The sequence below is a fragment of the Gossypium hirsutum genome, chromosome A06, assembly GCF_007990345.1.
Source record: "Gossypium hirsutum isolate 1008001.06 chromosome A06, Gossypium_hirsutum_v2.1, whole genome shotgun sequence".
Classification (NCBI taxonomy): Eukaryota; Viridiplantae; Streptophyta; class Magnoliopsida; order Malvales; family Malvaceae; genus Gossypium; species Gossypium hirsutum.
The window spans coordinates 5,064,309-5,082,544 of NC_053429.1; the positions used below are offsets into that span (position 1 = coordinate 5,064,309).

The following is an 18,236-nucleotide window of genomic DNA, read 5'->3' on the forward strand; positions in this document are numbered from 1 at the left end:
CACTTTTGATTGGCTCCTGATTTCATTTTATTTATTTTTAGATTCTTCCTAAAGTTTGGATATGTTTGCACTTTGGTCCATGATCAAGTGCTGCGTTTTGAGACCTGGGGTATTTCCAGTTTTGGACCCTAAGCGTTCGCACGCATTGCGCATCGGTCCTTGCTTCAATTTCAATAATTTATTTTATTCATAAATCGACTCCATTATTTTAGATTTATTTTTAATTGAGTCATCTATACTTATAATGCATTGTTTTTAAAAGAACTCAATAAATATTTTTTTTGTTGAAATTACTTTAATAATTTTACCCCTTTTTTATTTATTTTAAAGTTCTATATTATGTTATTTTAGCAACTAACATTTCGTTTAAATATTTTTTTTATTTGTACATGTCTTATTTTAAGTGAGTTTTTGGACTAGTAATATTTATTATTTTAAGGTTTCTAACATTTTTATATATGTGTATATGTGTTAAGCTATTATAATAACTCTATTTTGTTTTTGTAAAATCATCTTTAAATTCTTTAGCATATTATTTCAACATTCTATATGATATTTTATTCAAATGTTTTACATCTATATGAATATATATTATTCATAGTGAAACTAGCTTGATCCCATATACATATCGAATTTCTTTTTTTTCATTTTGTTGTTTTTTTTATTACTTATATATATGTTTTTAAATCTATTGTGTATATAACTTATCTTTTAAAATTATACGTTGTCGTATACCTTTGCATGCCTTTTTATATATTCCATTTGTTATTTGAACTTATCTTTATTCGTACATATTGTCAATTGTAAATAAATGTATTTTTCCCAAATCATTTTGCATATTATTTGATTCAAGTGCCTTCATTTTGTAGCATCTATTTTAAAATTATTTATATATTCTTAGTTTTTACAAATTATCTTGAATTCTAAGATGTGTTGTTTGCTCATCAATGCAACATTCCTTAATTAGAAGTTTTTTTTTGTATCATATTAATTTTATGTTGTTTGATATCTCATGGGTTAATTTTTTTTTATATATTATTTCATGTGTATTATGTCAATTATTCTCTATGCAAGCTTGAACATCGAGTTATAATTTTTAGATTAATCATAGTTAATTGTTTTGTCAGTTGATTGAATAAAGTATATTATTTTCATTCATCCATTATTGTATTTTATGCATACATATATTATCCCATGCTCTTTTTGGTTTACAAAATGTTGTTTCATAAGGCCCAACCTTTTTTAATTAATTATTCCATCTTGCTTGAAGTAAAATTAATACGTTTTGAGCTAGTTTTATAATTATTCATTTTGAAAATTCACTAAAACAAAGGCGATACTCGATGTTTGGCAATTCGGGAATCGTGCCCTATCGTGCTGGGTTGCGATTTCCTGTTTGTTCAAAACAATCGAATATTCCTATGGAATTTCACTCATGTCTTTAAAAATTATTTAAAACGAAGGTGATGTTCGATATTTGGCAATTCGCGGAATCGTGCCCTAACGTGCTGGGTTGCAATTTCTCGTTTGCTCAAAATAATCTAATATTCATTTAGAATTTCATTCATGTTTTCTAAAAACTCTTTAAAACGAAGGAAATGTTCGATGTTTGACAATTCGGGGAGTCGTGCCCTATCGTGCTGGATTGCAATTTCTCGTTTGTTCAAAATAATCGAATATCCCTTTAGAATTTTGCTCATGTCTTTAAAAACTCTTTAAAGCGAAGGCAATATTCGATGTTTGGAAATTCGGGGAATAGTGCCCTATCGTGCTGGGTTTCGATTTCCCGTTTGTTCAAAATAATCAAATATTCCTTTGAAATTTCACTCGTGTTTTCTAAGGCGAGGCAATGTTCAATGTTTGAAAATTCGAGGAATCGTGCCCTACTCTGCTGGGTTTCGATTTTTTGTTGGACTAAATAATTGGGCATCCTTTTGTAATTTTCCAATTATAAACTTTTGGAAGTCGAAATTTATTGTGTTTTCGAGGGTATAAAGGATCGTGTCCTATCGTGCTGGATGTGATGCTATATTCCTCTGAAACAAGAAGATTTTGACGACCAACTTGGGTTATTCAAATGTTATTAAAAGGAACCACATTTCAAAAACATTTTTAAATTTTAGACATAAGGACAGAATATAATCGATTTGGTACCAATTTTGGGCATAATAAGGGTGCTAATCCTTCCTCATACGTAACCGACTCCCGAACCTGTTTTCTCATATTTTCGTAAGACCAAAATCGTTATTTTAGCAAAAAGAAATATTTTACTAAAATAACCAAATTTCTAGGTGATCCGATCACACCTAGACAAAAAAGGATTGGTGGCGACTCCATTTCTGTTTTTCAAAAAGTCGATTCCCCGTTTTTCATTAAATTTAAAATTTTGAAAGATGGTTTCGACAGTGGTCGGGCAAGACATGGCAGTCGTGAAAAACCTTTTCCAGTGGAGTTGCAAGTTCCTAAGTAATAGTGAGCTTTGGAGCTCTTCATAACTGCGATAGAATCAGTAACTTTTTAGGAAATATAAAGTAGCAGGATTACTCGTAAATAAGTGGCCAAAAACATAAATTGTTTAATATAAATTGTAAAACCTAAAAATGAAATAGTATTAAAGGGAAATAAAATAAAAAGTACTTTAAAAGATAAATAAACATAAAAGTAATAAACATAGAAGTAATAAATAAAGAATCTTCAAAAATCTTCATCGCCAGATGGTTCATGAGGTGGGGGTGGCGATGAGATGTGAAGGTGCTGACAAATCTGATGTAAAGTCGCATCAATGTGATCAAAGCGTTGAAAAAATTACTGCTCGAATCGAGTGAGACGCTCAGATATGTCAGAAAGTGAAGCCGCCGCATGAACTGGACGATGAATAGGTGGTGGCTGAGAGGCTAGATCCTCATGAGGTGGAGGGACATCATCACTAATGTCCTCTAGGTCCTCCTGCTCGGCTGATTGGACTAGGCGGTACTGAGGAGGATCAAATCCACGTTGTCGCTTTACCATCCTCATATGTAGCATACTCGAGATGCCTTATGGGAACATCTGACCAATAAGAGTAAGGGAGGATGCTTATGCCACCGTGTTGAGGAGATCTAAGTACCGCGCTAGGCGAGTTACATAAGGGCAAATGGAAATAACTCCCTTCTTATATAGCTCTGTCTAATGGAGAATGGCGAGGACGATGAAATAAGTGAGGTCGAAGACGTGCCCATGCACCATGCTCTATAAAAAGTAGGCGTCGTTAGTATTGATGATGCCGATACTCTTTTGTTGCCCTATTAGGGTGTGGGATAGGATGGCGTGTAAGTATCGCAGGGATGGGGCGAGAGCCGATGCCTTGGAGCGGCTGGGGTCATAAGTGGCCGAGGCAAGGACTAGGGCCTTCCAACAATTTGAAGGAGAGTAGTGGATGTGGCGATGGAGGCTTTTGAAGTTGTCGTCATCCATGAACTCCTCCGTATATAGTCCCAGTGTGACTCCGAACTCAGGTACGCTCAACTGGCGAACTAAACTATCGAGATGGAATTGGACCATTTTAGGATCATCGAACTCTGTCATAACAGCTTGAAGGTGGAAGGTCGAACAGAGTTCGAGTGTGAGCTCGACCTCGATGATCTCAAAGAAGAGCCCCCACGGGTCAGTATTCAGGAGAGCCCGGACTGCGTCAGCCAGTTGGATCTACTCCAGTAAGGCTCAATCAATGCAACGGCCCACACCTAAGGGTTGGGCCCGTAGTATTTGGAAAAGTTCCTCCTGTGTTTTCGGTGGAAATTGGAGAAATGGGTGTTTGATCTCGACAGTGGGACTCGAAGAGGATGCTGCTCCTTTTTATTTCTTTGAGGCAGGGATAACAGTCTTCTTGCCTTTTGGGTTCGTCATTGTATCTACAATGAAAAGACGAAGTTCTAAAAATAATTCCCAAGAAAAGCATGGAAAAAGTATGCAAGCATATTAAAATTAAATAGAAAACTTCATAAGGGTTACTGGCTAAAGGGGAAATGTACTGAAAAATAACCAAATCCTAATAGATAGACATATCAAATCATTATTAGAATTAGGAATTCGGGAATAATGCTAACAAAATACCTAGTGAATAAATGCATATGGGAATGTTAATATGGAATATGGTATGAAATCCATGGAAACACAAGATTGAATGAATATATCATAATGCTTCAACTAAAATGGAAAATTTTTAAATAAGAAAAAAGAGCATAAGCATGATTATCATTAGAATCAGTCAAATAAAACACGAAATAACAAGATAATAGAGAGAAAAGAATAGACAAATGCAATAGTGTAGAGGGAGAATGTTGGTCGTCCGAGGAGTAAGTGATGTGGGTCGGTTACGAGCGTGGGCAGTGAGGCCGTGTGGTGCAAAAAGGTGAGAAGAGGGGAGAGGGGAGAGAGAGGGAGGAGAAAAATGGAAGAATAAAGGTGAGTTAGGGGTGGCCGGTTGGTGGGGGGAGGAATTTTAGCAGCTAAGGTTAGGGTTTTGGGGGAAGGGGATGATGAATAGTGAGGGGTTTATATAGATATTGGGGCACACAACCATGGGGCACGCTCGTGTACCGTTATTTCAGCATGTGTGTTTCGTGATTTTCAAATTTAGGTGTGTCTGAAATTCACCCCACACCCGTGTTCGTTGGGCGTATTGGTGCACACGGCCGTGTCGCACGACCGTGTCCTGCTTCGTTCGCTTCTCTCACACCCGTGTATGTATGCGCACGCCTGTGTTATTTTGACAGTCTTGAGCACGGGTGGTGGGCACGGGCGTGTCGCACGCCCGTGTTAATTTCTCAGTTCTCACCATGATTTTTAGACACGGGCGTGTCGTACGCCCGTGTTATTTTGACAGTTTTTCCCACGGTCATGTCGCACGATCGTGGCAATGTATCCAATCCTGTGTTGGGGAAAAATTTTACTCTAGTTTCACATGGCCGTGTCGCCTCCTGTGGTGTGAGAACGGCCTAAGGCACACCCATGTGCCTGGCCGTGTGGATTTGGAAAACCTGTGTTCAATGACTCAGTTAGTGGTTTATATGTTAATAACTAAAATTTAAAGAAATCAATCATCGTTAATGCTCAGGTTGCCTCCCAAGAAGCGCTTATGTAGAGTCTAAGCTCGACTTACCTCTCTGTTATGCGGTCATAGTGGTGCGAGGAGTTTACACTCCTCATTCTTGCTATTAATTTCATCAAAATAAGGTTTTAGATAGGTACTATTTACCTTAAAAGTGTCAAATTTGGGATGAATTACCTTGACTATACCGGATGGGAAAATGCTAAGTATCGTAAGAGGGATTGCTCCATTAGGTTCAGAAGTGGCAATACGAGGGTCTGTTGCATCTAATAATACTTTATCTCCAAACTTAAGTTGATTTGGTGAAACATTGAGTCTGTCATGGCGTGGTTTATCATGTGTTCTCAATTTTTGTGTCCACTATTCATCTAGTTCCTCGATTTGTAGCCTTTTTTTTTCATGGATGGGTCTTTTGTTGTTACTTGAACATGGCTCATGTATGCTTTTCGAACGTGTTTCCTACAAAGAATGTTGTACCACATGATCAGTATTTGTAGAATTTCGAGCTTGAAGAGTAATTGTTTTATTCCCCACACGAAGTGTGAGTTCACCGGTACCAACATCAATAATAGTTATAGCAGTTGCTAAAAAGGGTCGTCCTAAAATCAAAGGTACGTTACTATCCTCTTCCATGTCTAGAACAACAAAATCAATTGGGAATATAAATTTATTAATTTTGACAAGTACATCTTCAATGATACCCCTAGGAAATCTAATGGTTTTATCGGCTAACTGAATGCTCGTCCTAGTTTGTTTGGGTTTCCCAAGACCTAGTTGTTTAAACATTTTATAGGGCATGACATTAATACTCGCCCCTAAATCAGCCAATGCATTATTAACATCTAAGCTACCAATTAAACAAGGAATCGTAAAACTCTCTGGATCTTTCAATTTGGTGGCCAGCTTGTTCTGTAGAATGGCTGAGCAAACTACATTCAACTCCACATACTACGCCTCATCCAACTTCCACTTATTTATTAAAAACTCCTTTAAAAATTTAACTGCATTTGGCATTTGTGAAAAAGCTTCAATAAATGGTAAGTTAATATGTAATTTCTTTAATAATTTAAAGAATTTACGAAATTATTCATCCGTGTGGTCTTTCCTTGTCGCATTAGGGTGTGGCACATAAGGTTTGTACTCTTTACTTACCGGTCTCCACTCACTGTGGTCTACCTTACCTTTATCTTTACTTACCACAATTTTTTGCCTCGGTTCTGGTTTAGGTTCAACTAATATTTCTTCATCTTGAATGGTAATCGCATTGAGCTGTTCCCTTGGGTTAGATTCAGTGTTACTCGGCAGGCTACCTTGTGGTCGTTCAGAAATTAATTTAGTGAGCTGTCCTATCTGAGTTTCGAGCCCATGGATCGACGCTTGTTGATTCTTAAGTGCTGTTTCGGTATTCTAAAAATGAGTTTCTGACACCGAGATAAACTTCGTTAGCATCTCCTCAAGGTTCAGCTTCTTTTCTTGCTGGTAAGGTTGTTGTTGAAAACCTGGAGGATGTTGTGGTTTTTAATTTCCTTGACCACTCCATGAAAAATTGGGATGGTTCCTCCAACCTGCATTATAAGTGTTACTGTATGGGTTATTTTGAGGTCTAAAATTATTGTTACCTATATATTGGACTTGTTCCTCCTCGGTGTTAGGGTTGAAGGTTTGATATTCTGTCTGAACTCCTCCTCCATTTGAATCGCACCTCATAACTGGATGTACCTGAGTAGAACCACACAAACCGCCAATCTTTTTATTTAAAAGTTTTACCTGGTTAGACAACATAGTAACCGCATTGAGGTTGAAAACACCTGCTACTTTTGTCAACTTTGTTCTCATAACTTGCCACTGATAGTTATTCAATGACATCTCTTTAATGAATTCGTAAGCCTCTTCAGGTGTTTTGTTATTCAAAGTTCCACTGGCAGCTGGGTCGATAAGTTACCTTGTTGAGGGGTTCACACCGTTGTAAAACGTCTGAACTTGCAGCCATAGAGGCAATCCATGGTGAGGGCATATTCTCAATAGATCATTGTGTCTCTCCCATGCATCATAGAGTGTTTCTAGTTCCATCTGCACAAAAGAAGAGATATCATTCCTTAACTTAGCCGTTTTAGCCGGTGAAAAATATTTAAGTAAAAATTTTTCGGTCATTTGTTCCCAAGTAGTGATTGACCCTCGTGATAATGAGTTCAAGCACTGTTTAGTCTTATTCCTTAATGAAAAGGGAAATAACCGAAGACGAATGGCATCATCAGAAACGCCAATGATTTTAAACGTGTCGCAGAATTTCAGAAAATTCGCTAAGTGAGTGTTTGGATCATCATCCTGCAAACCATCAAACTAAACAAACTGTTGTATCATTTGAACTGTGTTAGGTTTCAGTTCAAAATTATTTGCAACAATAGCAGACCTAACTATACTCGACTCAGTTCCTGTTAGGTTAGGTTTAGCATAATCATACATAGTGCGTGGAGTAGGATTTTAATTTACTGGATCAGTAGCAATCGCAGGAGGTAGCGGATTTTCTTGATTTTTAGCCATCTCCTTGGTTGTGGTTAGAATATCGTCTTCTTTCTCTTCCTTTATGTCTCTTAGGCTTTGCCTTATTTCTCTTTGGTTTCTACAAGCTGTGTGTTTGATCTCACTATCAAAAAGTAATGGTCCTGACGGGTTTCTTCTAGTCATAAACTATAAAAACCTGCCAGAAGTAAATAAAAGAAAATTTAGTAATATAAACAAAAATAAAATTTAAATTTAAATTGCAATAAAATAAATGGCTAAAGTAATAAAAATTGAGTGTTCCTAATATCTTAGTTCCCCGGCAATGGCGCCAAAAACTTGATGTGAACAAATCGCGATAAGTTTTATATTAATGAATGATCGTACTTGAAAACTAACTATTATTACGATAAAGGCAAGCGCACCTATCGAACAGTAGTATAGTTTATAGCAATACCGGAATGTCGAACCCACAGGAACTAAAAGTACTAGTATTAACTTTCTTTTTATTATCTAGCCTAAAATAAAGGGGTTGTCTTATCTAAACTAATTAACTAAACTAAGAATGCACAGGAAGTAAGTTGAGGAAATACTTTGGGAAAACTGATTGACTTAGACAATACCCAAGGAAAAATCCACCTAGACTTCACTTGTTATTTAACTCTAAACTAGACGATTTACTCACTTGACTTGATCCGTAGAAATCCCTAATTTGTATTATTATCTCTCTCGAGACTAACAATGTCTAACCCTAGGTTGATTAATTGAAATCTTTTTCTAATTAAAACCCCTAGTGTTGCATTAATTTGATCTATAGATTCCCTTATTAGGTTTCACCCTAATCCGGCAAAATTATGTCGCCCTATGTCTAAGGGTGCAATCAACTCCACCTAAATATGCTAGATCTACTCTTAGACATGGACTTTTGCTCCTATGAATAAGCACATCAATACTTGAATTAATATCCTGAAATATTAAAGTAAGAATTAAGAACACATAATTAAGAACAAATCAAATATTTATCATATAATTTAGAAACTATTAACAAGATCTGTCTTAGGTTTCATTCCTCTTAGGTATTTAGGGGATTTAGTTTAATTTGTAAAAGATAACATCTCAAAATAATAATAACAAAACATAAAGAAAACCCAAAAACTCCTGAGGGAAATTGAAGGGAGATCTTCAGTCTTGAAGGAGAATCCAACTTCTGAGATGGATCAATCGGCTTTCATTGAGTAATTCCTTGCCTCCTACTCCGTGTGTCCCTTAATTGCTTCCTCTGGGGTGTTAATATAGACTTTAGAATGCCTAAGAACCCTCCAAAGTGGCCTTTTTCCGAATAGAACTAAACTTGGGCTCGATAGGGACACGCCCGTGTGCGATTGCTTCAAACCGTGTTAAAAGTTGTTGAATAGACACAGGAGTGTGGTCTACCCGTGTGAAGAAGTCTAGGCCGTGTTAGAGTCTGCCAAAACTACACGGGCGTGTGGTCTACCTGTGTATGGAAGTCCAGGCCGTGTTGATTTCTCACGTTGACCCATTTTCTCCGTTTTTAGCCCGTTTCTCGCTCTTTTTACTTTCCTGTGCTCACCTAAGTATAAAATATGAAATTAAAGGATTAGGAGCATCGAATTCACCAAATCTAAGGATAATTCATTAAAAATGTGCTAAGCATGAGATAAAAATATGTATAAATTATGATTTATCAAAGCATAAACAGATAAGAATACACTTAAGCAAAAGAAAGACAATGAGCACACAAGTGTATACAAGAGAATTATGAAAGTATTGAATACAAGTCTATACAATCTTAAATATTGTTTGTTGTTGTTGTAGGAACTTTAGAAGGTAATATTTATACTCCCTAATTGATTTCCAACCATTGAGGTTGTTGTGGTAGTTAATAGAGCCATTGGGGATGTGAAAACTAGAGTACTTAATACACCTGTAGTACTGAGTATCGATACTAGATAAAAATGTATCGATATTTTTTGTAATAAATGCTAAATTTAGTGACTATTGGAGATTAACTATCAATTCCAATACAATTTTATCGATACTTTATGAAATTGTATCAATACAGTATCGATACTTTGTAGGTTCTGAGAAAAACATAATGCCATTTTGATATCAATTTTCCAATTGAATAGAATGTCGTCGGAGATATTTTAATTTTATGAATTTTTAATTATTTATTTAATTTAAACTGGATTGATCAATTAAATCGATCGAATTTGAATATCGATAACTTGATCGATTCAATTACAAATTAGATTCAATGCAAACGTAGTCAACTATTATAATTAAATAAAATGCGTAGGTTTTGAAATAAAACAAACTAAATATAATTTAAAAGAATAAATATATATCCTTAAATCCATACAAATATGTTTGACTAAGAAAATCAAATTGGAGCTAAAATTATTAATGTGGTTGGGTTGAATAATAAAAAATATAAAATTTTTAAAGAAAACAACGTTGTCAATAAAAAGCTAATTTAATTTAACATTAAATTTAATCAAATTCATATTTAAAAAAAATAGAAAAATAGAAAAGACAAGGTTGCAAAGGGCAATAGAAATTGGGTAAGGAAGCAACTGAAAAAACTGTCAGAAGTGATTTTGGTTTATTAAAAAACATGGGGCCTTTTAGTGGTTAGAAGGAAAAACCAGACACTGCAAAACCATAATAATAAAGGAGGCATACAATGTTTATTTGGCATGTCAATGATTCATCACTGCCCCACAAATCATGCCCACTCAACCCTACCATCAACTTATAAAATATTGTTTAATTTCATGATTTTATTAATAAAAAATTAAAAAGTAATTTTAGACCAAATCTAAGATTCATAACTTTTCTTTAACAAAAATCGAGAATTGGAAATGAATTCGGATTAATCTAAGTTTATTTTTTTATTTAATTTTTAATTAGTTTTAATTTTGGTATTATAAAATAGTCTTTATTTTTAAATTAATGAAAAAAAATTCTACAAAACTATATTATTTTAAAATTTTAAAAATTAAGAAAGTAACATATGATATTTGCAATTTTGATTTAATTTTTTCAAGAAATAAAAATATTATATAAAATGGAATCATCAAATTCCCAAAATCACCTTCTCTATTTCTTTCAAGATTAGTGGCATCGAGATGATCGTATTTAATACATTAATAAAATAGTGTATTGGAAATAAGGCAAAGGCTATTTTTTTCCCCAATAAGATAACCCCAAAGATTGAATAAATAACTTAGGTTGGTTTTAATGAAATCCAATCATACAACAAAATCCACCTTTAAAAATCCTAACATAGATTATACCTATCTAAGGTTAATGATTAGCCTATTGGATTCTTTTTCTTACTTTTGATTATCATTAGCTTGCTCAACTTTTAAATAAATTTAAGTTAAAAGCAAAAATAAAAGCTTTATCTTCGATTGAATTTTAATTCAATTGGTATTAATATTTTTATTAATGTAAGAGAATACCAATTCGAATACGCTAAAATACATTATTCTTCTATTTATAAAATGAAAAAAATTATTAAATAATTTTAAACATTGTATCAAACATAACAAATATAATCAGAACTTCTAATGAAATTGTTCAAAAATATAATATATATTGCTAACAATTTCTCGAAAAATAACCCACTAATTCCATTCCTTTCTCTACAACCTTTCAAGCTCCCAAATTATTTGAATTTTGCTATTCAATTTTAATTTAAAATAACTTGAAGATAAAATTTAATAAAAATATTTCTATTTTAATATTTAACAATAATAAAGTTAATTATTATAATATTAAAATTCAATAAAAATGACTATTATAAAAATAAACTTATCTTTTCTTTTATGATAGATGTATTTTTATAGTTAAATAAACTCCAAAACCTATAAATTTTACTGATGAAATTCCTCCATTCTAATTAAAATAAAATTATTTACATAAATTTGCATTTTAATGCCTACGTGAATTTGATAAAAATGATTTATTAAACAAAAATAAAATAACATTTTTTTAAAAGTACAACAAAATAATATTTTTATAAAAAAAATAAAGTGATTGTATACATAAGAAAGAAAACAACTTACCTACTAAAACAATGCACATAATTCAAATTTATTCAATTAAGATAATTTGTTTAAAGGGATTCAATCAAACAATATATTATTCACGATTAAGGTTTAATTTAATTTTCAAATACAAATAAAATGAACAAGACAAAGACTTGATATTTAAATTAAATTTTTATTTAATTTAAAAATAAAAGTAATTAATTATTAAAATAAAAAAATCAAACCACGTAATGGGTGATATTACTAGTTATTTGATTATATATATAAAGGCAAGAGAGATGGCCTTAAAAGGAACTGAATAATGTGCAAAATCACAATACTATATGGTTATGCTTTAAACATGTTCTTTCTGCAGTTTCAACTTTGTGAATGTTTCGGTACCCAAAAAGAAAGCACCCAATTACATCAACAAGTTCAAAGTTTTAACCAAAATAATTAAAAACATATCCAGCACCAGACCACATCAAAAGGCACCAAATGAGCCCTAAAAATCAACATTGTTAATAATAATAATAATAATAATAATAATAATAATAAAACCTTCTTACTTTCCAAGAAAACATACTATTCATATGATATACAAAACCGGAAATAGGATGGCAAAATATTTAACAAGAATTTTCAAATAAACATTTTTCTCCCTAGTAATTACTTTTTCTCTACTTCAAATTCTCTACTTGTAGGACTAAGTAATTCCCATTTATTAGAGTTATATTCTTAAGTAATATTTTGTCCACTCTCTTGCTGATTTCAACAAGCTAATAGCTCACTTAGTAATCACATTCACTATCTCAAATCAAATTCAGCCTATTGAATAAATCTATCCTCACTTAGTAATAGTTATATTTTCTGCACTTTCATCTTGCTTCTTATCATATGCATGTTGCAAAAATTTCTGTTCAGTAAGATGAGAAAACCTTGTAAACCATTAAAACAAGATGTTGCATGAAGACAGAAAGGAAGACTAAAAGGAACAAGTGCGGTGATGAAGGCTGTACGTTCCCAAGACCAGTTAAATCATGATGCTCGTACCAATCGTACAGAATTTCTTGAGAGCCAAACCTTCATCTCTGGGACAACTTTATAACCTCTTCGAGTGAAGTTAAAAGGGCTGGGAATTTATTAGGAAAGCACTAATATGAAAGTAACACCAATCATGAGTAGTGAGAGAGACGGAGATTATTGAAAGTAATTTTGGGGGGGGGGATGGAAGTCAAGTAGAAGTTACAACCTAAGTAATAGTTTGGTCATAGGTAGGCCTGCTCACAAGTCGAGCCTAGACAGGATACTAACATCTTTCACGTTTGGCTAGGCCCCTGACCCAGCACAAAATATGGGCAATATCATTCGACTAGAACCAACCCTAATTACCAAAAGCGAGCCATTCTTGGCCCAACACAACACAACCCACCCAATTTCTTTTTCTAATTTTATTTAACTGGCAGTCAAGCTTTACTTTGTTTACTTATTGTTCCAGGTTATTATAATCCTTATCAATAATGGCATTTTTACGTGTGGTATCCATCACTGACAAAAGGACATCATTTTACTAAATCTTCACTTGCCTATAGGTAATGACCTCGCTCTGATATTTTAGGCAGAAACATTGTCATAGTCTACCAACTTCCTAAGTAGGAATTTAAGCCTTTGTTTAGATCAGGATTTTTTTATTTTCTTGTTGGAAAAAAAACTAGAAGCAACTATTGGGGCCTGGGGGTAAGGCAAGACAGAACTTGAGTTCTAGTTCTCTAAAGGTGCTAGGAGCCTCGTACCATTTAAAACAACAAATAGAGCAGACATTTTCACACAATGCAAATCCAACGCCTGATTCGTCTACTCCATACCTTAGCATTACTCAAGTTTTATACAGGAAGTTCCAGGCTCACTATCAAATTCTTAGTGACAAGAAGAGCAAACAAAATGCAATGACAGGAAGTATTGGCAAATGAAAATTCCGTCAATTTACAAGGATGGGAATAATTAAGATGTGGTAGTGATGTGAAGGGCGCACTAACCTTCATTTAGAGCAAACCAAATGCAATGGCAAGCAGCATTGGCAAATGAATAATTATGATGTAGTAGTGATATGAAGGGGGCTCTAACCTTCATTCAGAACAAAAATATATCACAAATATCTTTGGATCGATATGGAACAGTGATGGCAGATTGATGCTCTGCAGCTGCATGAATCCCTCCCTGCTCGTTGCACCACATATTAAATCTTAAGTACTCAAAACTCATATCGATATGGTTGACCCAACCCAAAATACATTCAGCCATTGCCCAAACGAAACAGAGTGCCACCCTGTGGTGGAGCCGCTGGAAATTCTGATGACTATTTGACGGGCAAATGTTTCCTATCAAGCAAATTATACGCCTCCAAAGAACGGAACTTACCAGAATAATTATAAATGACAGTATACAGGACATCGTCCACGATTGTCGCTGTGTCAGACCAGTAACAAAATTTTTGTTCGAGGCAAACCTATGATTTACGATCATAGTGATTAGCGTAAAGAGTATCACTGGCATGGCAGTGCACCAAAATCCGAGATCGGGAAGAATCTAGAACAGGAACACATATATCGATAGCTTCCGGAGGGGGCGACAATGGTTCCCAAAAATCCCCACTTATATCGTAAACCTCGCCAAAAGATTCAGAAACCAAATATTGGAAGACGTAAATCTTTCATTCAGCAGCAAGAACCAGGGGAAAAACCCGAGGGAACAACATAGAAGTAGTTTTTCTCCACCCACGTTCAAGGTCCTTCAAATCTAATTGGAAAACATCGTTTACTCCATCATAACCACGAAAATTAGCATCATTTTCGCGCATTCCCCCAATAACGTAAACGTGATTGCCACAGGAAACGGCAGTGGAACATGAAGGAGCATCAGGTGGCATCGCCTTAATAAAGACTTTATTGCTTTCCAGATCAATAAAGTGCAAACCGTGCGTTATTTTACCACCGATATCCGGCCATTTCTGGACGAGGGCCCTGACCAGTTCATCTGGCTCTCTCCCATCAAAGTAACTGGAGGAATCACTAGTATCGCCGCTCATGGTTCCCCCTCAGCTTCGCCTTTCCAGATCCAAAATCGCTTTTAGTTTTGGGTTTCTAACTTCGGGTTATTTCTTTTTTCTTTTTTCTTTTTTTAATTTGGTTTGGGTTTAATAGTCATTGAGAAAAAAAGATTTATAGTTAAATAAATTTGATGACAAGTTATTCAATTATCTGTTTCAAGAAGTAAAAGGTTGATAACTTTTTTTTAAAAAAATTGTAATTTGCTTGTTTTAGTTGTTAATTTCCAAACTAAAGATATTCTCAATATGTGACTGTTTGTAATTTAAAATTATTTATTAATTATGATTATTTTTAATGAATATAAAATATTATTATTTTGTATCAAATGTTAGAGATTTGTTGAAATTTGATCAACCATTGGATTAATTGAATCGGGAGTTAATAGGTATATTAATTTGAATGAAACAAAAAATCGGTTCGCATGTTTTGAATAAGTTGAATCGGATTAAATTGATGATTAATTTCTTTATTATTTACTTAATATGATGATTTAGAGTATTAAAAAAGATGTGGAAATGGGAAGCTTAAAGTTTTGGGTTTTTTGTTTAGTGAGTAAATAAAAATGTTGACTTTTTAAGCTTATAGCTTTGTGTGTGTGTGTATATATATATATAAATTTGCATATGCTTTCTGTGATAATTATATTTGTAGGTGTTGGGCTAGCTTCCAAAATCTAACATTATTTTTTATACGAGTTTCCTTTTCTGACTTTCATTGCACTTTGTCTCTATTCACATGGTTTCCTTCAATTAGTTAGATGCGTTGAAGTTGGACTCCCGGCTTTGATAGCAGTGATATCCCAATCTCAAAATTTTGACAGCAGCTGGTGCTTATGATAATAGTGTTTAAAAAACTGAGTTCACTTGTTGTCCTGATCGTTCTAGCCTCATTAGTGTTGCATCTTGTCCTTCGGGAAAGCTAGTTCAAATCGAGCACCCTTGTCGGCAATCGAATCGGGTCAAACATCTCTTAGAATCAAAGCTGCTAATGGGTTAGTAATTGCTACTGAGAAGAAATTGCCTTCGATCTTGGTTTAGTTGTTAAAAAAATAGTGTCTGACACCAACTGTTGAAGTTATTTACAATGTTGGGCAGGTTTTAGCATTTTGGATCAAGTTAACATAAGGTCTTTCTAAACTCGAACAAAACTTCAGGAAGCAAAGTAAGGCATTGATTGGTTCTCTTTCCATTTAACAATCAATCCATTAAAGCTATTTTAATTCGCTCAAATAACATTCAGGTCGCCTACTTGAGAAGGCCACAATTACAGAGACCATAACAATAATGAGAAGGGAAAGGGAGTCTCAGTCTCAAAGTCCTATGTCCAATACGTTAAAGGACCTTTTCTGATATCAACCATGACATCTTCCAAAAGAACCAACAGTTGCTCCAAAAAGCACCGTTGTCTCTAAAATGAAAAGACACTAAGTTCGGACATCGGATTGAATAGGGAGCAGCAAAATGATTTGGTGAAGGATGTTATCATGTAAATGACTAATGAAATCATTCGAGTCCATACTATTATTAATTTTCGGGATATTGACATGTTTGTACGATTTCTCTTGATTATTATGCATGCACTTGCATATCTTGATATAGGATAAGATATAAATAGCCTTTAAAGTTGGATTTTGCGAGTATAACTATGGGTTTCGAACTACTGTCGAATCTGCACTTGTTGAGATAGTCATATTTATGTTGGTATCACTTCATGCAAATATGTTTTCCTCCTGCGAGTTTGATTATCTATCACGATACCTTGGATTGGAACAAATGGTGTTATTGTACGTGAGCAACAGGAAAAAGCTATTTGGAAAACTGCACAATAAGGAGCATCCTTGGATTTTTTGCGCCACACCTCTTTAGTGATGGCGTTTTCCAAGTACAATTCATTGAAAATCAGACATTTAGTAAACTTGTAGATTTCCTAAACATTGCACCAGAAGATTTCGATATGAATAAGCATTCATCTGTTGACGATGAGGTTTTTTATGAGATAGATCGCCAAAAGACATGGAATATCCATTTGAATTATTCGTCTTTTCTGTAATCCCATAAAAGTTTTGATACTATGAGTTTGCAGTTGGTGTGGATCTTTTAGAACATGGTCCCAAATATGATCTGATATCGATGTTATGTGCTACAGTTTGGTTCTCTTCGCCTTCCTAAGGGACATTAGTTTACTATTCATGGAGTATCTTGATGCTTTATTCTTGCATGCTCTATGTGTGAGTATAGATCTGACTTATATCTTTTGGGTTGTCAAGTTGATTTACTATCATGATTTTTGGTTTCTTATGGTTCGCTTGATTTAATATCACGAACTTTGGCTTTCTGACAACTTATGGACCTACACTCCTAACTGATTATTAAGGTTAGCAGAGTTAAGCTCGTAACCTCCGATCTTTTGAGTTAACAGAGTTAATCTCGTAACCTCCGATTTAATTTATAAACAAATTCTATCTTACAAGAAATACAGTTCGCAATATTCTGCAATATAATTCTTGACTCCTGTATCACACTATCAAACAACAAAACTCACTCGATAAAGCTTCAAGTTAAAACCTGTATGATTAACACAAATTTGCCGCAAGGCATTTGCCATGGTGGATCACTTGAATACATCACAACAGATGACAACCAGCTTACTAGGTTAATCCCTCAACGGTTGAAAATTTGCACCAGCTTGAAGAGAGCCCACCTTGAAAAAACTGACTTAGAGGGAATATATCTAAATATTTAAGTGTTTACCCGAACCTAAAATTCATTGACTTGACAATGAATTTCAAGGTGTAGTGTCTTCCCATTGTAGGTTGTGCAAAAGTTGACATCTTTGGTTTATCTTGGTTTGAATGGGAACAAACTATCTGGTAATGTACCCTTGGAACTAGGACTTATGTCCAAGCTTTCGTATCTAGACTTGTATGCAAACCAATTGAGCAAGTCCATCCCTAAAACTTTCAGGTTAAAATAATCAGCAAAATATCTCTACTAGTACTTGTATTTTATGAAAGCTGCGGATTCAGGCCCAATACTGTAAATTGGGTTGGGTTTATAAATTATACTAAATTAGGTTTATTTTGGGTAGGACTTAGGAGTGTTGGGGTGAGCCGTTGGTTAGGGATTAGGTGGGCAGTACGCTAAGCCTAATACATGTAATATATGATATTAGTTATTAAGTTCGATTAATCTGTTTAATTACTTGCTTTCGAGCTAAATTAACCAATAATTAAACTTTTTAAAAATTATTAACTAACTTCTAATCGAATTAAATTAGTAAACTGACCGATTAATTTTAACCGAAATTTAAACACCCTTAAATCTGTTACTCTAATATGATGATCTTTAAATTATTTTTTTTATAAATGTATTTGTTTTAATAGAATATATATTTAAAATGGTATAAAAAAGTATGAATTTGTCAAATTCATATATACCTGATGAACCCAAATCAACTGGTTAGTAGGAATCCAACAAATTCTTA

The 18,236-nt window shown here is 34.1% G+C and overlaps 1 non-coding gene across 1 annotated transcript; it reads left to right on the top strand.

Annotated features, from left to right (window-relative positions):
• The first annotated feature begins 7,085 nt into the window (after positions 1–7,085).
• On the top strand, positions 7,086–7,192 carry LOC121231443 (small nucleolar RNA R71). Its single transcript, XR_005929502.1, has one exon. It is a non-coding gene; the product is annotated as a small nucleolar RNA R71 (small nucleolar RNA).
• Positions 7,193–18,236: the final 11,044 nt, after the last annotated feature.